At 42.1% G+C, this 25,503-nt stretch overlaps 1 long non-coding RNA gene across 1 annotated transcript in view; it reads left to right on the forward strand.

Moving 5' to 3' along the window:
- Window positions 1–24,696, forward strand: part of LOC131514929 (uncharacterized) — an 87,544-nt gene extending 62,848 nt beyond the window's left edge. Inside the window, exons 4-5 of the long non-coding RNA XR_009263349.1 lie at window positions 19,620–19,847; window positions 24,574–24,696. This is a non-coding gene — a long non-coding RNA (uncharacterized LOC131514929). The remainder of the gene's footprint in view (window positions 1–19,619; window positions 19,848–24,573) is intronic.
- Window positions 24,697–25,503: the final 807 nt, after the last annotated feature.

Genomic DNA, 25,503 nt, shown 5'->3' on the forward strand with positions numbered 1-25,503 from the left:
AAAGATTTTATTAACTCAGGTTATGAGGAAACTGGTAAGATTTTACAGCTGATTTAAAAGAGAATTCACACACACAAGTACAGGCCATCAGGAAGACTGATGAATATGAATACCGAATGAAACGAATGCCAAAAATTGGTCAACATCTACAGGGCAATAGGTAAGTGCCTCTCCACCAGACACAACTTGCAAAAAACATAAGCATTGTCATCAGTGTTCTACAGTTTGCCAGAGTTGTAAAGTAGCTCAAGGTCAACGAAAGGCAGATATAACCCAGAAGAGTTTGCTAAATAGGATACTTATCTTTTTTGCCCTTTTCAAAGACTTTCACAATTTTTCCCGATATCTACTACCAAGGAGTGGGGACTCTTGTGAAAGTTCAAATCAGTTCTAGAAATGGAAGTTATATGTTCTTTGCATATTTTGGAAGTAATGTGTACATTTTGCAACTCTGTGAAGTCACCTTCCAGAGACACTACGACCATCTGCCAGTAATGGCCCTCTGATTTATCCTTCATCAATGCTCTGTAGAAGAAAAGGTGACAAACTGAGCCAAAGACTCTAAGAACCTGCAGTGTTCGTGTGCAGGGAACGCTAAGCCAAAGTTGCCAGGGTCTGAACTTTGATAAAATGAGAAAAACCCTTCTCCCCAACTTGAGTGCCAGCCTCATTCACATGAAAAGATGCAAAGCCATGTTCTCCAGGCCTGCATCATTTTTGAGAACTGTCCTTGAGATTTTATTTGGAGTCCCTCTCCCCAGGATGCTTACTAAAGATCTGTGGCTTGGTCCAAAGGGCTATCTGAGTGATGGGAAATGATCATTAAGTCTATATTTTAATTCTTTGACAATCTTAAAAGCCTTAAAAGACATCCTTAAAAGGATGGATACCATCCATCCATCCATCCATCCAGTCTTCCAGTTGTTCATACCAGGCAGGCACTAAGCCAGGCTTATTGCAAATCAGTAGACGTTTCCTAGATCCTGTCAACTGATGCCTTTCCAGGGTGTTCTGACTCCTGTTCCAGGAAGATAGCATGACATCTCAGGGAAGCAATAAAGTGCAAGAGTCAAAGAAGTCCCACCTTAACAGCTCTCTCTCTCTCTCTCTCTCTCTCTCTCTCTCTCTCTCTCTCTCTCGCTTCAAGAAAATTATTATCTTCTGTGAAATATGAGGACATAACTCTCATCATCTCATAACCTGCTAATGTCCATCATGCAGCTAGACGTCAGGTTCAGGCCGACTGCTGCTAACACCTACTCTTCCTCCCACTTAGGCTCTTATTTTACTTCCACATCAGCCATTCATGCAGATTTTACATTTCAGCTCTTTCTCACCGATTTGCTAGCATAACACCATCCTTCATCTTATTACATATCCTTTATCTCATTAACTAATATAATGTCATAACCCTGTTAACTTATTTGTAACCTATTAACATGACTGCAGTTGGACTAAAATTCTCTCATTTTTCTCTCCTATCACTATAGGCTTGTCATGAATGATTTAATCTGTTCCTTGGTTTTTGTCCCTTTCTTCTCAGTCCTCATAGCCTACTGGATTTTTCCAGTTTGTGATTCATAACTGGGATTACCAATGTTATCAAACCCAAACTTTTCAGCCTCCCCCACAATCTGCACCTCTTGTTCTAAGCATCATCTCTGTGACTGGTACGGCATCCCAACTTCCCCGCTTATTCATAACCTGGACCCTTTCCAGCTTTCCACTGTTCCACAAACATTGTTTTTTGTCAGGCCAGTGATCAGGGCTAGAGATATAAAGCAGAGGGGCACCTGGGTAGCCCAGTTGGTTAAGCATCTGATTCTTGATTTCCACTCAGGTCATGATCTCATAGTTTGGGGGATCGAGCCTCATGTTGTGCTTTGCACTGACAGTGCACAGCCTGCTTGGGATTCTCTGTCTCCCCCCCCCCCCCCACCAAATAAACAAACGTTTATAAGAGAAAGATATAAAGGATATAGAATGCCCTCCAGAAGTTGAAAGCCAGTGTATAGGAATTAAAAAGAGAGACATATATTTAATTCAACATATGGAATAACTCTCTTAAAATGTTTATTTCAAAAGTTGAATAGGCTATTCCAGGAAATGGTGAGTTATCTTTTCCTGTACTGTTTAAGCCAAAGCTAAAAGACCATCCTATTGGGGTGGGAGAGGATGGATAAAACAGCTTCTAAGCATTGATGTTTCCAGTTACCTCTTTGGACAACGAAGACCCAACTCCAGGTTGGAGCAACCCTGCAGTGACTCCTCCTCCCTTGCCATCTAAAGGGAGGGACCCTGAGCAGAGGGAGATAGTGACTGGAGATGAAAGAAGACATCATTCATTCTGGTGACATTTACTTAATGATTTCTACAGGACTAAAAGAGCCCAGAGGCTCCTGAGTGGCTCAGTCCATTAAGCTTCAGACTCTTGATTTTGGCCCAGGTTTTGATCCCAGGGTCATGGGATCAAGCCCTGTGTCGGGCTCTGCACTAGGCATGGAGCCTGCTTAGGATTCTTTCTCTCTTTCTCCCTCTGCCCCTCTCCCCCACTCATGTTCTCTCTCTCTCTCTCTCTCTCTCTCTCTCTCTCTCTCTCTCCTTCAAATAAAATAAACAAAAAATAAAATAAAATATCCCAAATGACATTTCTATTTGAGAGCACAGGATTTAAATTTGTATTCTTTACCATTAAACAGATATCAATTCAGTGCCAGTGATGCGACTTGTTTAGTACAGACTAAATTGGAGACTGTTCGCAAGGACATAGTGCAAAGCAGTACGTAAGCAATGAATAGGAGTTCCCCTCGGCCATCAGTGCTGTGTTCTCACTTAGGTCACTCGGACATCTCGTTGGTTAATTTGAACATTAGCAAAATCGCAGTCCCTGTCTTGCTCCTTCAGATTCAAACTAAAAGCTCATTTGATCTTCAGTGCATTATGTTTGTAGCGTAATAGATTTCTATAACACCATTCCCGGGTATTCTGTAACTGCAGTTGACAGCTTCCCCTCAGCAGTGAGGAGGTATTTGTGTGTGTTCTCCTGTGTGTTCTAGATATAATATTTCTGCCCTGAGGACAAGGATTATCTTCAGATTTGTTTTAAGTCTAGCACAGAAGCCAAATACATTAAAGGCTTATAAAGATGTTCATAAAAATGACAAAGAGGGGACTTTCCTTTGGGCAAGGCTTGTCATTTTCTAGTTTAACTCTAGCTATAGATAAAGAATGCGGCATTCAATCAGTTTTCGGTCCAGGCTGTACTGAAGGAAAGAAAAAAAGACACATAAAGACATAAATGTCTGACGAGTTGTACGTGAAGAACTCTTACCTGGAAAGGAAGATGATAATGCCAATGATGAATTCACTGAGGAAATGCATTAGATACATCAGATTGTCATCTTTCGTTTCAAATTATGCAAAAGGGATAGGGGCCCACTCCTGACCATAGTGTGTCAACCAGGAGGGTGTTTTACAGGTTCTCAGATACACTAGTAATGATTGTGACTGTTTTCTCAGTAGGCTGTAACCACTGATTATTCAAAAAACAAACAAAAATGAAGATGCCCGGCTTAATGATTAATTTATCATATGATCTCCAGCATCACTCCTGCCACTGTTTCTTGATATACACTACAGTCTTTAGAACCTTTGTGTCTGGCTACCTCCTCGAGTGTCACTAAGGTCACTGATAATGACAGCAAACGACATCCGACTCTTGGGTGTCCTTCAAAGGAAGGAAGCCTGAGCCACCAGTGATACAACCTGGAAGGTGTTACGGAAGTGCCACCACAGGAAAAGGGGCTGTAAACCCAGGACTAAATGAAGCAAGTGAGAGAGTCCCATGGGTTCTGATGGCTCAGAAGCCCACCTCTAAGTATGAGATACATGAAACACTGGTGGATGGCCACTCAAGTTTCTCTGCCGCTTCAGCCCTCCTGGCCATCTCACTGGCTGGTAGCTTGACCTCAGGCCATGAAGGTGGAATAACGCCTCTTATGCCTCTTCTCGTCTTCTCTCTCTGTGCTCTTTCCTTCCATTTGGTATCCCTCAACCAGGACCAGATACGTAATTTAGGGGGTCCAATGCAAAATGAAAACACAGTGTCCTTTGTTTAAAAATCATTAAGTATTGGGGCGCCCGGGTGGCTCAGTCGGTTGAGCGTCCGACTTCAGCTCAGGTCATGATCTCCCGGTTCGTGAGTTCGAGCCCCGCGTCAGGCTCTGTGCTGACAGCTTGGAGCCTGGAGCCTGCTTCGGATTCTGTGTTTCCTTCTCTCTCTGTGCCTCCCCTGCTCGTGCTCTGTCTCTGTCTCTCAAAAATACGTCAAAAAAAAATTTTTTTTAAGTAAAAATTATTAGGTATTTCGAAATGGACATAGTAAAGGATTAAAGCAAGATGGGGTCTCTTAAGTGTGGGGGCCTCTGCAAATGTATTGGTCACGTGTCCATGAAGCCATCCTTACCCCACTTCCCACTCCCTACCAGTAGCTTCAGTTTCTTCACGCTGCCCTGAGCTTCCTTAAGCAGCCTTACCCTGGCTGCTCCAGAGAAACTGGCTTCCTTTCAGTGCCCCATAGAGCCCCTTTTCATTTATTTCCTTCCTGTGGAGCCCTGGTCTCCACCCCTACTCAGCTGAATTTATTTGTGATAAGGCACTATCACACCTAACAATGGAATAATGAGCACTAAGGAGTTTGTCCTATAACTCAACGCAGAGTTTCTGGTGGAAGAATCTCAGGTCCTGGGACGAGTTTCCAGAGGAAGGTATTTAGGTCTTTTTCAGTCACACAGCAGACACATTGTGCTAGGTTCTGGGAATGCAAGGGTGAATGAGATTTGTTTCCAGCCTTTGAAGAACGGACTACTACTGTGGGTAGCAGACGCAGATCACAGAGTGGTGACACAGGTCAACCAAAGACAATGGTAGGCAGCAGTTTAGTGATACTGGAGACTAAAGGACAGGTCGTAAGAAGAACTACATCACAAAGAGTGCTTTGCTTGTGTTATTTTTGACCTTTGTAACAGGTAAAAACTGAGCAGTTACAAGGCAGATACGTGCAGGAACATAATTGATTTTATTTCTAAAATTGACTCGCTGCCATAAATCTCACATTCGATTTGGAGCAGAGACTTTGTTCCATAATATTCAATGTACCTGAAGGGGATCAGAATACCCCAAAATATCCCACTTTGGCAAAGTGACTATTTTGAGCTGAAGGCAATTTAGAAACAGCAGATACAGGAAGGACTCTCTGATCCCGCCTCACCCGGCTAAAATCCAAGTCTAAATTTCCAGCAAAAAAGGTACCCTTGCTGTACCAGGAAGAGAACATTTTTGTGACTGGAGATGGGGAGTCCATGCCAAGATACGTCCGTACAAATAAACCTAACTAAAATAACCTTATTTTCCATTAGTTATCCTCAGATACTTCCTAGTCACTTTCTCACAATTTACCACCCCTAGAAGCCCAAAACTTCTTTCCTTTGTTTTGTCCCATCTCCACCACTTTACTGGTCTTTGTTAAGATGTTATGTAAGCTCTAGGGCCTATTTATTTCTCTGGGTCTTTGTCTTCTGGGAAGGCTCCTACTGTCAGGTAAAATTTGCATGAACTGTTGGTGTCTTTTGTTAGTCTAATTTGTCTTTGGTTGGTGTTTTTTGTTAGTGTAATTTGCAAGAAGAGCTAAAAACCTAAGAGGGTGGAGGAAGAGACTTTCCTTTTCCACATTCCTCAGCTCAATGTAAGGTTTTTTCACCCAAAGTCACATATTTTATCTCCGTCACTGTCCTGCTCAGACATAATCCTCTTAAGAGTAAGTACCTGGTTACTGAGAGATTCTTGTCCACATCCCTCTTCGTTGACTCTTTTCTAATTTTTAGGGGGAGGGACAGGAATCATATGTCGTCCTGTATTAAGGAAGGTGACTCTCCTGTCCCCTACGCACTGCAGACTCCCCTGCATCCTGTCTAGGTGTAAACCTCTTTACTGGTGGCTTTTGCTGCTGGGCAACGTGGCGGTCCTTGTCACAGGGTGCCAAGATCTATGAAGGTATTGGGGTCTGACGTCCTGGGCATTATCAGACTCTAGCAGCCGACACGTTCGGTGACCTCACACTCTTCTATCTCGGAACCTGGGTAGTGCTCTCTGACTTTGCCCAAGTGCGCAGAGCTCCGTAAGGCTGTTATGAGGTTCACTCTCCTCGCCCTTCCCTCAGTCACCCAGTCATGCAGGTAGAACATCAGTCCCACTACCTGCTTGTCTGGAAGGACTGCGTTCTCTCTAGGTATCCCTAGGAAAACAAAGTTCTAGAACATTCTCCCGTTCCCTCACAACTGCCTGCATTCCCTTACCCCCACTACCACCCCAGGTTCTGACCCTGATGCAAGAAGCCAGAGGATTCTCCTCTTTCCTGGCCTTCTCCCCATTATCCCCCGACCCAACCTCATCAGGGCTTTTCTTCTACTGTGAGGAGGGAACTTCCTCTTATCCCACATTTTCCCCAGATCTATGATCTACTTTGTAGTAAACCCTCTAAGTTTAGTTCTTGACAAGTAGAAAGCAAACTGTGGGGTTTCTCAGGAAACTCTGTCTCTTGAAAGCCTGATTTCTAAGACTCTTGTCTTCTAACCAAGTTTAGCATCTAAATTCAATGCTGAGCAAAGTTTTTATTTGTTATTTATTTTTTACTTCAACTGTTTATGTTTTCTTCTTCCCTGGGGTTGGGTCTTCATAATATAAAGGCTACTGAGGAAAAAGTCTGAAACACTGGGGAGGAAAAATAAATCTACTTACGATGCCACTATGTAAAGGAGCTAGAACTTTATCCTATAAATATTAGATGCCACTGAGAGAAAAGAAACAAACCAGGTGACCCTCTGATTCTTCCAGATTTTTGCATGGAAGCAATTTCCAAACCACAGGAAGGGGGAATTCAGGCAGTGGTCTCTCTGAATAGAGGAGACAGATGTAGGAGATTGGGAAGACTGAGGTGTCTGTCAAAGTTCCAGAGAAAAAGAGGTTAAACCAGAGCTTCAAGGATGCCCTTAAGCCTGAATACTAACACCCCTTGTCTGAATACTAATCTATGCAGGGTAGGTTGGATTGCTATTAGAACAGCTGCTTGAATACTATAAGCTGAACAATTTCCTGAGCTAATAAAGATCTGGGAGAAAGTTGAGTTCTTACCAGCTGGGGTGAAGAGGCCTCACTGAATACCCAGTGCATTCAGTAGAGACCACAGAACGGTCATGTCTTAGGAGTGAGATTAATTATCTCTAGATTAAAAACTACTTTATATCCTTTCTAATAAAGCTCAAAGATAGTGTCTGAAATCAAATTGATGACAAATAACTTAATTTTCTACTAAATAATATTCAACATTCTTTAAAGGAAGACAACAAAATCTAAACCCTCAGCAGCACAACATTCATAACGTGTAGCATTCAATGAAAAGTCATTAGATAGGCAAAACAAAGCAACAAAACCTAAAACCAGGAGGAAAATCAGTCACTGGAAAGAGTCCTCACAGATAATGAAATTAGCATATAAGAATTTTAAAACAACAGTTTAAATATGTTCATATATTTAAAGGAAAATATGAATGCAGTGAGGGTGTCAATAATTACACTAAATATTAAGAGTCTCTATTTTGCATCTGGATTCTACAGAGATTGCCAGACTGGATGCAAAGCAAGACCCACTACAAGCTGCTATAGGAAATACCCTTAAATATAGAGACAAGGATAGATTAAAAGCAAAAGGATGGAAAAAAATTATACTATGTCAATGCTAATCACCATAAAGCTAGAGTAACTGTATTAACGTCAGACAAATAGACTTCAGGAAAAGTCATATTGTCAGGGGTCAAGAAGGTCATTTTATAACAATGATAGGGTTTATCATCAAAAGGGCATTAATAATCCTAAAACTACATACTTTTACAATACAGCTTCCAAATATGTGAAAGAATAACTGATGGACTGAGAATTGAAACATTCAAATCCACAGTTGAAGATTTCAATACTTCTCTTTCATCACTTGACAGAAAAAGTCAATAGAAAACATTAAAGTTCGGGGCACCTGGGTGGCTCAGTCGGTTAAGCGGCTGACTTGGTCTCAGGTCATGATCTCGCGGTCCGTGAGTTCGAGCCCTGCGTCGGGCTCTGTGCTGACAGCTCAGAGCCTGGAGCCTGTTCCAGATTCTGTATCTCCCTCTCTCTGACCCTCCCCCGTTCATGCTTTGTCTCTCTCTATCTCAAAAATAAATAAACTTAAAAAAGAAAAATTAAAAACAAAAAAAAAAGAAAACATTAAAGTTCTAAAAACCTTAACAGTGCCATAATCCAACTTGACCTAATAGAACATTACATTGAATAACAGCAGAATTCATAGTTTTTTCCAGTGCACAAGGAACATTAGCCAATATAGACCATATGCTAGGCCATAAAACAAATCTCAATACATTTAAAAGGTTTTAAATTATATAGACCATGTCCTTTGCTCAAAATGGAATTAAAATAAAAGGCAATATAAAATGATATCTGGAAAATACTCCAAATATTTGGAAATGAAACACACTTTTGAATAACTCATGGGTCAAAAGAAAGAACATAGTACAGGCAATCCTTGCATTGCACAGGTTCTAATATGCACAGATTTCAGCTACCATAAATAATACTGGTCCCTCATCAACATGGTTCCCATTTCAGTTACCACATTTCGGTTATCATAGTTTATTCACTGTAAGTAATTCAATAAACTTCATTGTGAGATTATCAGTCCATGAATCACTATGCAAATGATCAGTGGCCAATCACATCACTTCTTCCGAAATTCTTTGGTGATTTATTGCTGTGCCTCTATTACTCAGTGCACACACATAGAGTAATGCTGTTTCCTTCTTGGTTCCCCCTGATAAATCACATGACATTTTACAAAAATGGATGACCCAAAGAAGGAACTGGCCAACAGAGATGAAAGTACATCAAACAAACAAAATGTGATCATGTTGGAAGCATAATTTGAATCAAATGCAAATGGGATTAGAGAAGAAATTGCTAACGTGGGAATCTTAATATTGCAGCTTTTTGAGAGATTCTAGATTTATAGTCCAGGGAATGTAGTGAAAGTGACATAAATGAGGAATGTACTTCCAATGGAAAGGATAAAGATGCCCCAGAGGAAGGGATCCTGGCAAAAAATGTTACATTAAAGGACTCTTGGATATTTCATACCATTGAATGTGCAAAATATCAAATGTTGGAAGCTGAATCAAAGTTATAAAGTTCTGAGAATGACAATTCACAGAGGCATAGAAAAAGTGATCTCTCCTCATCATAAATTATACAACGACAAGGCAGCAAACACTGTTCAAACTCTTTTGATTTGCTTTTTCTGTCAATCGTAGCAATATATAAATAATACAAAATTCATTATTTCACCTCAGGGGGACAGTTCAGTGGAATGAGGTACATTCTCATTGTTGTACAACCATGGCCACCATCCGTCTCCAGAACTTTTTCATTTCCCAAATTGAAAGTCTGTATCCACTTCCTAAGTTTTTTATAAAGAAGGAAAACACTTTAATCCTCAAAGCGTTTCACTATAAACAGTTTAATGCTTCCAAGGGTTTAAATTACAGGGTACTAAATAAATATTCGTTTCATTATTTTTTTTTCATTTTCCTACACAGTTATAGCAGAGTTTCTAATGCCATGACAAAAAAATCTTAAAGGTCACAGAATAGTTGGAATTTTTCCATTGATTTTTAAGATCACTTTGCAGGATTTCAGTTTGCATGGTCATTTTTATGGTCCTTCACTATTTTGTATACACTGTGTATCAAAATTTGCGAGGTAAAGTCAAAGTGGTCTCTAACAGGAAAGTTGTAGTTTTATTTGCTTACATTAGAAAATAAGAAAATTCTTTCAATATATGCGTGTATCTAATCATCACATCGTACACCTTAAATTTGCAATGTTATATATCAATAATATCTTAAGAAAGCTTGGGAGTAGAAAATAAGAAAATTCTCAAGTTCAGTTCTCTAAATTTTTACCTTGTGAGCTAGAAAACAAAGAGTAAATTGAATCCAAAGTAATTATAAGGAAATCATAAAGAGCAGAAATTAACACAATAGAAAATGCAGAAGCAACATAGTAAAATCAATGAAATCAAATAACCCACAATTATTATTATTATTATTATTATTATTTTGTATTTATCTAAAAGAAATGAAAATGTATGTCCACACAACACTGGAATACTAATATTCATATAAGCTTCATTCACAATAGCCCCAAACTGAAAGCAACACAAATGTTCATCAAGAGGTGAGTGGATAAATCGTGGTATATCCATTCAATGGAGTATTAATCTGCAGTAAAAAGCAATGAACTACTCATTTAAGTAGCAACATGGATCTTAATATTTTGAAAGCATCATGCTATGTAAACGACATGAAGAGGTACACACTGTATAATTCTATTTATATGGAAATCGAGAATAAGCAAATCTGATTTACATGGACTGAAAATAGATCAATGGCTGCCTGGTTCTTGGGGTGAGGTGGAGAGACTGAGTACAAGAGAGCATAGAAAACTTCTCAGGGTGATAGAAATGGTCTATATCTTGATATGGTCGTTACTTGGAAGTTCTTTTTTTTTTTTACCAAAAATCATTGAGTTCAACATGTGTGAATTTTATTGCAAATAAAATGAATAATCATGAGGAATATTAAACTGTAAGCTTGAAGGACATATTCATGTAATCTTGGGTTCTTATGAACCAAGTATGTTGATGGTGGTATAGGGGAGGTAGACACTTGGACAATGATGCATGTTTGTGTTTATATTTGCATGTGTGTGAGTGTGTTGATGGTGGTAGAAGATGGGTGGCTCATTTGCCTGCCTCCCACCATTCTGCTCCAAAGGAAGCACCCCCTTCTTCACTTTCACTTCCTCTGCTAAGGCTTATTTTCCAACATCACGTACATATTTGTACATATTTACATATTTACAACACAGAAATTCAGTCAACAATAAGAAGAATGTAGCCTTCTGTGTTCTCGCCATTAAATACCACTACCCATATAGAGCTGCAGGAAAGCACATTTCTCACACGTGCATAATTTACAGCCCAATGCTTTACTACAAAGTGAGAATTTCTCTCTCCAAGTTCCCAAATGACAAGCCATCCTATTCCTTTTTTTTTTTTTTTTCCAGGAACCAGGTCTTTCAGGCATATCGATGGGTAATAACTGCTTCCTCCTCACCCCTCCCCTAACACATACATACACACACACTCAATGCTGTACTTCCTGGGGGAATTCAGACCCAGTCTGAACTAGTTATGTCTGGCAGTTCCTCTGCAGCCTGCAGCCTGAGAGAACACAGGGCTGCCACCAGCAGCCAGAAGCCAGAATGGAGAGCGGAAGGACCTCAAAAACGGTCCCAGATGGTGCCCAGACAGTTTCCTACTTTGAAAGACAGCCCTGTTTTCTCTGAGTATTGGCCCCATGGCGAAAGATCGCAGACTTTACTGCATTTCATTGGTCATCTCTCCTGAGCCTAAACCTCTTGCTCAGCAAACCAATGCCAAGGAGCAGGCTAGGCAGAATCTCTCTGGCAGTTTCCCTGCCAAAGACAGCAGCCAGGGCCGGGCTTCTCCAAGTAGAAGTTGGTTCATGCCCTGTGTTGCTGCAGACATATGCAGGCAGTAGAAGCTACCCTGGGCTCTGCCTCACCAGCAGCCTTTCTGGTTTGCTTCTGTTCATTCTTCCGTGTAGAACTATTTGTAGAACCCAGAAGCTACCTACCTCTGCTTCTTAAACATCTTCTTCACAAGCTACTTCTTTTAGGTGGTCGTATGTGATATTCCAAGTTTTGGAATCACATGGGCTACTTCTTGCCAGATGTTACAAACCACTGAGCTTGGCAGAAATCACAGAACGTCTTGGTTTTTTTTCAACTGTCACTTATATAGAGATTGCGTACTAGACTGATATTGACTATATCTACTCCTTTGATCCATAACATGTTATCATTCAAATATCATATCATGCCTAATCCTAAATATTCAATAATGGTTCCCCAAACCAAACAGACTGGCATGAATTGAGTTGTTTGTTTTTGTTTTTGTTTTTTTTTTTCCGTGTTTCAGAATTTGGGCTAGCATTGTGTCCTATGAGAAACACTAGTCTCCCCGTCTGAGGCTGAGTCAAGGGTGGAGAGTGTGCCTATCACACAGCCAGATGAACAATACAGAGATCTGGACTGATCTGATCCGATCTGGCTTCTACGCCAGCCTATGGCTTTCAGCTGGGGATCTGAATTTGACTTCTGAGACCTCTGACTCACTAATCAAAACTGAGTCCATTTAATCATTTCCAACACCCTCTCCCTCTCGGTCTTCTTGAGACTGGTTATAGAGAGGCAGACAAATGAACTGTTCGTTCTTAGACCCATACATTCGGTCTGAAAACTCAAAGATATAAAATTTAATCTGAAACCCAAGTTCATTTTCTCTCATTGCAGCAGAATTTAGTTTGCGCCTAGAAATGCTGGCCCGAAGATGTTGATCATGTTCTGAACTGAACCAAAAGAAATAAATTTTAAATCTATCTATCAAAAAAAAAGTATCATGCACTGTTTTGCTTACTTATACTGTTGGGTAAGCCTTTGGCTAGGAAAACATGTAAGGTGTTTCATTTGTCAGACCGTATATTGGATAAAAATCTAATCTTGCCTGTTCTGAAAACATTTACGTCTTCTAAAAATTCCTTGTATTGCCTAAAATAAAGTTTTATTTTTTAAATACACCAAGCATAAAATTACTTAATCTTCAGGAGGCATCTGATATGAAACCTTAGCTTTGAAATGATAAATTCTGTATCATTTTATGAGCTAATTAAATAGGTCCAATCTCTCATAAACATATATTCCCATGAAGACTGGAGAAAGAACTTTTAAAGCTACGTAAAATAAGAATAAGTAAATACGTTCACTTCATAAAGCAGGAAAAAACGTCTCCTCTCGGCACAGTGCATTAGGTGCCTTACAGAAGAGTAAGGCAAGTGATTTTCCCTGCCTAGGAAAATTATCAGACTAAACATTAATGGTATTTGCAGGTGGCAGCAGCTGTGAACATAAAAGGGTTGTTGTCGGCTACTTTTTCCCCAGTGATGTTCGGCATTTTCTTAAAAATAAGATGTGCATCGATACCACCACTACCTTCAACATTACCCTGACGGTGAGCTGGGATCTAGTCCTGGAGTAACCGATGGGTTATTAGGAGTGGAGGGAGAGGGGAAGGGAACCCCCCTCTAATCCCCATCTAATCCAGTTATCAACTGGATAGCAGGTAGATCTTTCAGACCTCCTCGAAGTTTGAAATAGGGGTACTGGCAGCAAGAATAAAATGAACAAATAACTAGCCCAGAACTAAGAGAAGTTGCTGTGTGCCAGCTCCCCACTGAAGTGACAAAGAGATTGATAAGGCAAAACTTCTTAATTAACCAAATGCTAACGGTGACCCATATAAATATGTGTTTGAGTACATCGGACATCCATTATTAAAATGGCTCCAGGCCATGTCAAATTTCCTAGCCAGGACTTGTCACATAATGTTCTTGAAAATGCTACTTTTTGTTTACAAATATACAAGAGTTTACAGCCAGTTGCTAGGTAGATACAATTCAGCTTTTCCAATGGTTTTCACAATTTTCATGGGATTGGATTGTCATCTACATCACAGAAGGAAATCCATGTAATAGGGTCCTGATTTCTAGCATAAAACAAGAAATGGGCCAGCTAAAATCTCTGGGGAGAATGGTTGAACGTCACAACCAGAGCCATAATATTAAGAATACGGCTGACTTGAGGGGCACCTGGATGGTTCAGTTGGTTAAGCATCCAACTTTGGCTCAGGTCATAGTCTCACAGTTTGTGGATTCAAGCCCTGTGTCGGGCTCTGTGCTGACAACTCAGAGTCTGGAGTCTGCTCTCGATTCTCTCTCTCTCTCTCTCAAAAATAAATAAACATCAAAAAAAAAAAAAAAAAAAAGGAGAAGGCAGACTTGAGTTATATAATAAATGAAGGACCCCACAGTATTGATAGCTTGTTATAGGGTCACTGTCACATTCCAAACCAAATCCTGTTTAAAACGCGCATGGTTAACTTTTGCTGCTATGGTGCTATGATGCACTGTTTTTCCGGAAACAAAAACAGTTAGCCTGCTTTCTGTACGAGTGTTCTCATGGTGCCAGGGTAAAGGAAACGTAGGCAGGGCACTAGTACGTGTCCAGAAATGAAGAAAAGTTGCTAGAAAAGGGCCAAGGCAATCCACCAAGACCTCAGGCATATTTTAAACTCATTAATAGGTACGATTTGATGGTAGAAATGGCAGCCTCTGCCAACTCTCGAAGTGAAACAGCTTCAGCCCACTCCTTTGACTAATGCCACTGCTGTTTGGTACAAGGTAATAACAACAGAACTTAGAAAAGAAATCCCACGTTACCAGCCTTCAGCCCCCAGGGTGATCTAGACAGGGAAACAGGGTGGGAGGGGTGCCAAGGGGGTAGAAGTTCCCCTTAAACCCAAACTTCCCAGAAACTTTTGGCCTGAAGTTGTAATAGTATTGGTAAATTTTTAATGAATTTACTCAATGTTTTACAAACACTGCTCTTAAGAGCTTTGTCTCACCAGAAGCAGAAGTGTCCAGTATTGTGGGATAACAAGGCCCCCCGGGTATTTCCAACCAGCGGTGAGAAGCACTCTAATCATCTAGCAAAGGAAATATCATTCTCGTGCATTACCCAAGAATTGTTGCTTAGCCCAAACAGGCTGAAGCAGGGTAGAGAATCTTTATAACAGATAACTCTTTTTTTTTTTCTTTTTAATGTTTTCATTTTATTTTTGAGAGAGACAGAGCGTGAGCAGGGGAGGCGCAGAGAGAGAGAGAGGGAGACACAGAATCCGAAGCCGGCTCCGGGCTCCGAGCTGTCAGCACGGAGCCCGACGTGGGGCTTGAGCTCCCGAACCGTGACATGGTGACCTGAGCCGAAGCCAGCCACTCAATCAACCGAGCCACCCAGGCGCCCCAGGGTAGAGAATCTCTAGAGAGTGATGTGGATGGAGACTGGCCCCCAGACAGACCCCACAAGTCAGCACTGACCTTGGAGAACTCACCACTTCCCCAAATCTGGTTCACAGTCTTGGGGGGCAGAAATGATTTTGTAACTGTCCCAGGGTTGGCCAGACTTGAGATGCTGACTCATTTAAACAAAGCCTGGAAGACATGATGTACAAAGCTAGAATGATAATTTAGAGTGTGGTATTCGTGGTGGCCTGAGTAGCCCTCTCTTTCCTTTCTGACAAGCTATACTATCACCAAACTGTTTGGCAGGCACGGGCAACAACCAACGTAATGCGAGCACAGTAGCATTGGGTTCTGCAGTCTGTTTTACCCACCTGCATACCAGAGATACACCCGCCAGACAGACCAAATACATAGCCACGGAGAGAGTACCTTCTTCTGGGACACACGCCTTTGCGAGTCTACTTTTTCTCGGGGTCCATGCTGGTTGAAGCCTTTCCTCATTGACATTTCTTTTTTCTACTTTCCCTTAAGTTTATCAGTAGGCATTCAACAGAGTTACTTTCTATGGCTGTGCTGGTCTGACGTGCTGATTTCTTTCTTTCTTCTCCTTCTTTTTTTGTCATGTTTATTTTTGAGAGAGAGCATAAAGAGCGCGGGCACGTGCGCTGGGGAAGGGGCAGACACAGAGGGGACAGAGGACCTGAAGCGGGCTCTGTGCTGACAGCAGAAAGCCTGATGCGGGGCTCAAACCCACGGACCACGAGATCGTGACCCGAGCCGAAGCTGGATGCCTAACTGACTGAGCCCCTCAGGCGCCTCTAGCGTGCCCATTCCTTCATTTAAGCCATACAGGGCGCTCTCCTTTCAAGTAGTTAGGGGCACCTACTGAAGTGCCATCCACATTGTGAAAGGAAGTATGTGAAGATATTTGATGAAAACCTTAAAATGGAAAGCTCTCCTTGAGAGCTGGTAGCTCCCGGAAGGAGGCAGTGCCCGAGAATTCAAATAGGAAAGGTGTTGCCAAGATGGCTGTGCATTTGGGGGTCTTTATCCTTAAGGGGATATTGGTTATAGGATCACCAAGGTGTGACAATCAAAGGAGGAAGAAGGAAGGGAAACGATATAAATCAATGCCTGCAGTCTGAAGGTGGGGCAACCATACGGTGGCTCTTATTTGACAGCTTCTGACTCAGGCGTCGTCTGTCACCGAACACCTATCACGTTCAAGGTGCAGAGCTCTGTGCTACGAGGCTTTCAAGAGAAACAGGGACAACCTGTTACAAACGATTAATGAACTTTGCTCTTTCTGCCTTCTCAGTAGGTCAGTTTTTTCTCCATTGGCCTGGAATATCCAGAGAGGAGGAAGGCAGTGGGGAGGGGCAGGAGATTAGGGAGTTCAGTAGGGAAGGAATTCAAAGAGAGCTGAGATAATAATCACCTTCCAGCCTTGCATGATAGGGGTTTGCCGTGTAACCTTAGCTTTATAAACTTGCCCGACATTTTGAGAAATGATTGTCCCCGTGTCTTTACCCGATAGCCTAGTAATGAGCCTGCCTGGCCAACTAGATCCCAGAGTTTTACATAAAGTACAAAAACAGGAAGTTGGTTAGCGAAGGCCAGTTTGTGTGGTGGGGAAGGGGTCTGTCTCTGACCCCAGAGAAGTAGGAAGAAGAAAAGGAGGAAGGAAGGTGTGGGAGGTCGATAGCCAGATGAGTGTCCCATTTGCCCCTCCTGGCTTTGGGCCTGGAGTGGGACTGCGTCCAGTCACTTCTCCTCACTCATTGTACTGTTCTATAACATCACCACAAACACTGAATTAGCAAATACTGGACCACTGCTCTTTGGGGACATACATGGTTAGGTTTCTGGTAACATCTTTTTTCCTTTCAAATAGGTTTCTTTTAGGGCAGTTTTAGGTGCACAGCAAAATTGAGCAGAAAGCAGAAAGTACAGAATGCTCCCATATCCCCCCCCCCCCCCCCGCCGCCACAAACTCATAGTCTCCTGGACTATGACCATACCCCACCAAAGTGGTGCACTTGTTACAATCGATGAAGCTATATTGATACATCAGAATCATCCGAAGCCCACAGTTTATATTAGAGCTCACCCCTGGTATTGTACATTCCCTGGGTTTTGACAAATAATGACACATATCCACCATTATAGGATCATACAGGAAAGTTTCATTGCCTAAAAATCTCCCTGCCCCGACCCCCTGGCAACCACTAATCTTTCACTGCCTTCATAGTTCTGCCTTTTCCAGAATCTCATATAGTTGGAATCATACAGCCTGTAGTCTTTTCAGATTGGCTTTTTTCACTTAGTAATATATATTTCAGTCTCCCCTCCACCCTATCTTTTCTTGGTTTGATAGCACATTTCTTTCTAACGCTGAATACTATTTTATTGTCTGGATATACCTCAGGGTAATGGACTGAATTATGTTCCCCTGCCCCCGCCGTGAAATTCATATGTTGAAACTCTAACCCCCTGTATGACCGCACTTGGAGACACGGCCAGTTACAAAGGTAATTAAGGCTAAACAAGGTCAGGAGGTCGTAAAGGTGGGGCCCTAATTGATAGGACTGTCCTTATAAGAAGCAGAGACACGCTCACACAGAAGAAGAGCCATGTGAAGACAAAACGAGAAGCTGGCCATCTGCAAGCCAGGAAGAAATCTCTCACCAGCAAGCAAATTTTCCAGCACTTTGATCCTGGATTTCTAGCCTCCAGAACTGTGGAAAAAACATCTGTGTGTAAGCCATCCAGTCTGGGGTATTTTGTGATAGCAGCTGGAGCAGACTAATGAATACACAGTTTATGTATCTGTTCTCCTACTGAAGGACAACTTGGTTACCAAGTTTTGGCAATTATGAATACAGCTGCTATAAACAGCCAACGAGCAGGGTTTTGTGTGGCTGTAAGTTTTCAACTCATCTGAGTAAATGCTAAGGAGTGTAACCACTAGATCATATGGTAAGAGTAGCTTCAGCTTTATGAGAAACTGCCAAGCTGTCTTCCACAGCGGCTGCACCGTTTCGCATTTCCACCAGCAGCGAATGAGAGTTCCTATAGCTCCACATCTACACCAGCATTTGATGGTGTCACTGTCCTGTATCTGGGCCATTCTAATAGGCATGCGGTAGTCCTTCAGTGTTGTTTTGGTTTGCATTTCCTTAATGCCATAACCTGTGGAGTATCTTTCCATAGGCTAATTTGTCCTCCACATATCTTCTTTGCTGAGGTGTCCAGGTCTTTTGTCCATTTTTAAATCAGGTTGTTCATTCCCTTGTCGTTGAGTTTTAAGAGTTGTTGGTATATTTTGGATATTAGCCCTTTGTCAGTTAATGTCTTTTGCAAATATTTCTCCCACTTTGTGGCTTATCTTCTCATTCTCTTGACAGCATCTATCACAGAGCAGAAGTTTATACTTCATTAAATAATCAACATATAACCCTGTTTCATGTGTGTATCTATTTGTTTAAGAACACCTTATTTAATAGACACCATTGACTCATTAACACTGAACTCACAGACAACGGTTCTGTAAAACACGCCTGGAGGAAGCTAGTCTGACACATTGCTGTCTTGGTGTGCCCAGGCTTCTACTCAGGCTGCCATAACAAAATACCACAGACTGAGTAGCTTAAAGAAATTGAATTTCCCACGGTACTGGAAGCAGGAAAGTCAAAGGCCAAGGTTATGGTAGGTTTCTGGTGGAAGCTTTCTTCCTGGTTTTAGATGGACACCTTGCCCTCACTTAGCCTTTCGCCCGAGTACAGTGCACAAGAGAAAGCCCTCATCTCTTTTGATAACAATCAGGGCCCACCCGTAAGACCTCATTTGACCTTGATTACCTTCTTAGATGTGTCATCTTCAAATAGAGACACACGGGAGATTAGGGCTTCAGCATATAACTTTTGGAAGGCACTAACATTCAGCCCTTGTCACCTATGATTTCTCCATAAGGCACTTCGCAGCCTTCTCACTCTTACGAGCCATCCACAGCACGTCAACACTGTACTCAAGGGGCCACTGTCAACAGCAAAATCACCAACACAAAGCATGAAAATGCGAAAAGCTGAGCACCAAATAGGTCATGTAAGGAATACTTGCTGACAGTGTGAGTCCTGAAGTAAGACCGGGTGTCACCCTATTTGACCCCAGCTGAGAAGGGGCAAAACAGGCAACGCAAATTTCTCACCACTCTGCAAACAGCCATGGATGTGTAAGAGGCTGATTTGGGGGTTAAAACAAATTTTAGTGATTAGGCAAATTCACAAATATAAAAGCAGCAAATAATGAGGATGGACTACATATATTTTAGATAAGTCGAAAGCATCATTCAAGTAAGGGGCTGCTCAACCTGCCCACTTGGATCTGAAGAAGTTCCTAGGACAGGAGGCCTATGCCGACACATCATGGTCATCTAGGTATTTACGAGGGGGGAAGGTCATGGGTAGACAGGAAAGGTCTAGCTGGCAATCTGGAATCTCCCTTTTCTCTTTCCTCACAGGATGTTGAGTTTAGAGCCAGAGGACCTGCCACAGGCCGGCTGTGGCAAAGCAAGGTGACCCTCCAGCAAAGGCTACAAGTAGACAACGAGGCCAAGCAGCTTAAGGAAAAACAGCAGAAACTCAGGGTTCTGTAGCTCTTCAGAATTGAAGAGAAGCAGAGTCAGTGAGTAGGAAATGTTCCTGTTCCTCAGTCTGCAAGTCCTGAGCCACCCGAGTGGCTTAGTCGGGTAAGTGTCCAGCTCTTGATTTTGGCTCAGGCCACGATCTCACGTTTCGTGGGTTCAAACCCGGCGTCAGGCTCTGTGCTGACAGCATGGAGCCTGCTTGGGAATTTTCTCTCCTTCTCTCTCTGCCCCCCCCCCCCCCGCTCACACTTGCATGTGTGCTCTCTTTCTCTCTCTCTCCTTCACTCTCAAAATAAAAAAAAAAAAATTTAAAAATAAAAAAAAAAACAGGAAAAAGAAAAGAAGAAGGAAGGAAGGACATATTCTTGAAAACAAACTTGAGAGAGCCAGAGTTCTCCAGCTGCAGCTTTCAGCTCTGGAGGGCAACAGAACTACCTGGACAGAGGCTGCCCCCTGGAGATGTGCAGATTCCTGCCAGTAGGACTCATGAGCCTTCAGGAGGCCAGGGGTCTATCCGTACCCCAGCAACACAACAGGGAACCAGTAAGCCATGCTCTTTTCCAAGAGTACGCCCAGACTCTTCCATTTCAACTAGACTGTAACACAGTGGGGAAAGCCAGGCTAACCGAGCCACTGGGCAGCTTTATCCAGTAGTGACTTGAGATGGCCTAAGAGACTCTTTAAATTACTCGGGTTCTAAATCAGATTGAACAGTTAGCTTTTCTCCCAGTTACTTACCAATGGGTGGGGGCTCGGGAAGAGTGCCAATCTAATTAGAAGATAAGGAAATTCCTTTCTCTCAGTATATCTCAGCTGTACTATGAGCTGAAATATATGGTCCAATTACACACACACACACACACACACACACACGCATAGTTTTTAATTTGTTCAATTGTGGTCATAACCTAGTGAGAAAAATAGAAAATCCCTCATTCATTAATCATGATGACAAGGCCATTTATGAGTGCTCTAAATGTGAGTTACATTGACTTGTTTTATCCAGAGGGCAGCAGTGAGCTTTGGCAATGTTAGCAAAGGAAGACATTGGATGGTAGTCTGCAAGCTGATGATGCCACTCAGTCTGAATGTCCCTGGAAGGCTGCTCCAGTACATTCAAATGTAATTATTGCTGTTTTCAGTCTTGACTGCAACAGATGAACTTTTCAGGAGCCCAAGCAGCAGAGCCCAGCCAGACCATCTTCTTTCCTCTTACTCCACATCCCCTGATGAGTCCCAGGCACTTGGCCTGGGCCATCTCCTGTAACTGATTCTCTTCGTGGTATCGACGGCTTCATTTTGATCTACTCACTCCTGTAATTGTCCAGCCATTCTTCATGTCTGTGATCTTGTCCTTGAGATTTAGAATGTGCTGATTATCTTTCATCGCTTCTCCTGCCGATACTATCCACTTACTGCCTCTCTCCCCTGTGCCGTGCCCTTGAATTCCTGAGACGACGCGTTCAGGATTCTTGCTGCTGGCTTCCAGTTGGATTTCACATCCTCCCTCCCTGCACCCTCCTTGCTTCCATGCAGAGTCTCTAGCAAGTTGCTACATTCCTCTTTGACCACAGCCTCTCCGGGGTGGGGGAGGAGGGGGCTTCCTCATCAGCTCCCATCACGCAGTGGGATTTAGTGACACTCCCCTTGATCCATCAGCCCGCCTGTAGGTGATGATGGCTTCTCACTGTTGCAAGTCTCTGAGTCCTTTATTTCCATTTCCCTTACACTGCCCATTCCTCCATAATTTCTTCACTGAAATTTTTTTTTTGTTCAGTGACAGGAGTTGGATTCTGCTCTCTGATACTCTAGTAACCTCTAATTTACTACTTGTGATACTTCCTTGAGTGTTCCACAGACCATCTGCTTTCAGAATCATTGTAGGTGCTCGCTAAAAACACAAAGTCCCGGGACCCATGCCAGCACCTTCCCAGTCAGAATGTTTGGAAAAGCTCAGTGGAGATTAGGCTATCTTCATTTTAACCCATTCAGAGCCCCCACCAAAACCAAAGACCTTCATATGAGTCTCCTGTCTGCTTGGAGTTGGCTAGCACCCGAGCGTGTTCCTGGGCCTGTCAGTAGTTTTCCAGAACCTTCAGGTAAAGCTCCTCTTTATTCTTAAGAATGAATCAAAGATTAATTACATGTATTTCAAGTAATTTAAACTTCTAAGAGAAAGAAGTGTCTATAAATAAGATATTTTTGAGCCAAACCCACTACATGTTTGGAGGCTTGCCACAATGAATCCCCATCTACACTCTCAGGAACTCAAAGCGCACCTGTTAGAAGGGAGCTAGAATGTTCAGTCCAGTTTGCTCAGCCACGAAATGGTTCCTATTACAAAGCCACCCCTGTTTCTTCTGCACTCACTGTTTGGAATTCTGAGAGAATTCAGAAGAGCAGTAAACACAGCAGCCATCTGGTTCCACTTACAACAAACTTTATAGAAGGGAAACCAAGCTGAAGGGACTCGCCTAAAGCCTCACACCCGGTCAGTTTGTTTAGTGAATTTTTTCATAGGTTTTCTTCCTCCAAAACAGACTTCAGGTGTTGCTTACATATAACTTGTGACAGAGGTGGCCCTCTAGGTCAGGTCCTTCCTCTGACACTTAAATCGGTGACATCAGAGTGAAATGTTACTTTTTTTTTTTTTTTTGAGGATTGTATTAGTTTCCTACTGCTCATAACAAATTATGCAAATTGAGTGGCTTCAAACAACAATTAGTTATTACCCCTACAGTCTCTGTAGATCAGAAGTCCAGGCCCACCTGAGCTAGGTCTTCTCTGCTCAGGGTTTCACAAACTGAAGCAAAGGATTGGCCAAGCTGCATTTCTTTCTGTGGGTCAGGGTCCTTTTTCCCAAGTTGATATGATTGCTGGCACATTCAGTTCCTTATGGTTGTAGGACTGAGGCCTCTGTTCTCTTGCTGGTTGTCTGCCAGGGTTATTCTTGGCTCCTAGAGGCCCTCTGTAGTTCTTTGCCATGTGGCCTCCTCCATAGGCCCTCTGTCACCTTGAATTGTTCTGATGTTGTTTTTTGTTTTGTTTTGTTTTGTTTTGTTTTGTTTTGTTTTTGTCTCTGACATCTAGATCCAGTTGTAATGGGCCTGTGTGATTTAGTCAGACCCACCGAATAATCCCCTTTTTAGTTAACTCAAAGCCAGATGATCAGTAACCTCATCATGAGAGGGATGTGCCCTCGTGTTCAGAGGTTCTGCCTACACTCAAGGAGAGGGAATTATACAAGAAGTGTGTACCAGGGGTGGGAATCTTGGGGCCATCTTAAACTTCTGCCTATCACAAGGTCTTAAAGCAGCATTTACTGAGTGCTGAACATGGGTCTAAACTTTGGTAAAAGATGAACTGGGCATAATTTGAAAATTTTAAGAGTTTAAGCAAAAACTAATTCCAACTGGGCAGCCTCAAATCTGAAGTGTCCAGGAGCATGCTCCGGACTAGAACTATGGGAAAGACTTATGTAGAGAAGATAGGAAAGAAAAAAAAAAAAAAGAAAGAAAGAAATTATTTGATTGCCTGTAGTTTAAAGTCCAGCTGACTGGCTGCGGTTGGTTGTCCTTGGCATTTCCATTTAGTAACCCTGAAGCATTTACAGGGTTAGATTTGGGGGTGTTTATGCAGGCCACCATGGCATTAGAGCCACCAGTCTAACGGTCCCCAGTTTAATTAATCTAATAACCGTATACATGTTCTAACCCATATAATCCTTACAACAGCTCTAAGGAGTAAATATCATTATTATTACCATCTTCTTTTTATAGACAGCATGTATAAGAGCAAATAAATTTAAGAAGTGTAATTCCCCCTGTTGAAAACAAGGGAAGAGACACTTTCTCCTCTCCCCTTTCTCTCACAATTTCTTTCTTTGGCCTTTTCAAAAATACAAATCTCTGGCCAGTCTCTAGCAACTCAGGAATGTTTTCTCCAGAACTGGGGGCCATCTCTTTGAAAGGTAATGATCAGGGAAGATAACACCTAATCTCCTGATGTCCTGGGAAGAGAAGGGCCTACTGGTTACTTGATTCCAAATTGCAAAATCCACCTAATGAAATGGGTTGGATCCCTTTATTACATGACAGTGAGATTTCTTTCTGTCTTTGCAATCTCTTTAACTGATGTATCACATTCTGGTTTAATGTTTACCCAATAATAAAATTGTCCTATTTATTTTCTACCTTTGTAGTGATGTTTTCAGGGTCGGGAAGAGATTCAGAGAAGTTAAGTAACCTGTCAGGGACACCTTACTGCTGAGCGGCAGAGTTTAGATCGTGAACCCCGGTAGTCTACATATCTACCCACCTCACTGTCTTGCTGTTGTATTACCAACAATAGCTTGTGGCTTCTAACTGTTCTTTAGCTAAAGCTTCTCCATACACTGTTCTATGGCCAATGAGGCCTCCATATCTGATCCTTTAGATCAGGGTTCCTCAACCTTAGAAATATGGACCATTTAGGCCACGTAACTCTTTGTTGTAGAAGCTGTCCAGTACATTGTAGGATATTTAGCATCACACCTGGCCTCTACCCACTAGATGCCAGTAGCACACCCAGTTGTGAAATCAAACGTGTCTCCAGACATTGCCAAATATTTGGGAGGATTAGGGGCAAAATCACTCCAGGTTGAGAATCACTCCTTTAGTGGAAGAAGTAGGGGACACACACACACACACACACACACCCCATGTGCTTGGCCAGGAGCAGGGAAGGAACCACACATGGAAGAAAGGCTTTGACTTTGACTTCCACAGAATGGCTGAGGACCACTAGTCCCGTAGTTGGGGCTGCAGCCTCGTAAATCTTGTCCTTTCAGAAACAAGAAGAGACCAGTGTTGGCCGCAGTGTCCTCATTTCTTCACCCTATTCTTTTTTCTGGTTTGGTTGCAGAAATGCCTGAGAAGAGCAAGTCACAATAAAAACTGTTCTCCTTACCAAAGATGTTTGCAGCTCTGGTTATTGTGTATTTCTCTATCTTTAGTGAAAACTAAAGTCTCATTAAGTCCCCTAAAAGATCTTTGGGGGGAAAATGTTAATGAGTTTGGTCTAAGACTGAGCTTCAGATTTTATACAGCTGCAGACCACAGCACAAAAGTGACTTCAGCCTGGAAAAGTCTCAACTTAAAGCCCGGGAACAATCAAAAAAATTTTTTTTCAGGATTATTTCCCTGCTACATTCAAACCTTTGTGTCTTTCCTCTACTAACAAGAAACATATATATATGTGTATATATATATATATATATATATATACACATATTTCAGAGCAAGAAAACTTATGAACTGAAAATCAGCCTAATGTGCTTTCACCTTTTGCCCGAACATTCTGTACTTTAAATGTACTTCAGAACCAATGCTGTCTTTGTTCTGTGGCCATTTCCTCCCAAACTGTGTGAAGGACTATTCCTTTCCCGCAGTCAGCAAATAATCAGTATGTACCAAAGATCTGCTATCTCACTGGGTACTGTAGGAAGAACAAAGAATCATCAGGTCCAGTTTCTCTACTCTCAAGTTTAGGTCACTGCTGTGAAAAAGCAGTTTTGGGTCTGAAATGGAATAACATTTGCAAACATTTCCAATTTGCGAGTTTTACACACAAACATCATAGGTTGCAAAAGTGGGCTCACTGCTTGTTGTTTATAAGTAAAAGGAGACCAAAAGGTGTTTACGGTTGTCTTGCTGCTTGATGTATTTCCACCAAACAGAAGTGGGAATGATTCCTTTCATGTTTTAGAATTGGACATAGG

The sequence above is a fragment of the Neofelis nebulosa genome, chromosome 6, assembly GCF_028018385.1.
Source record: "Neofelis nebulosa isolate mNeoNeb1 chromosome 6, mNeoNeb1.pri, whole genome shotgun sequence".
Taxonomy (NCBI): Eukaryota; Metazoa; Chordata; class Mammalia; order Carnivora; family Felidae; genus Neofelis; species Neofelis nebulosa.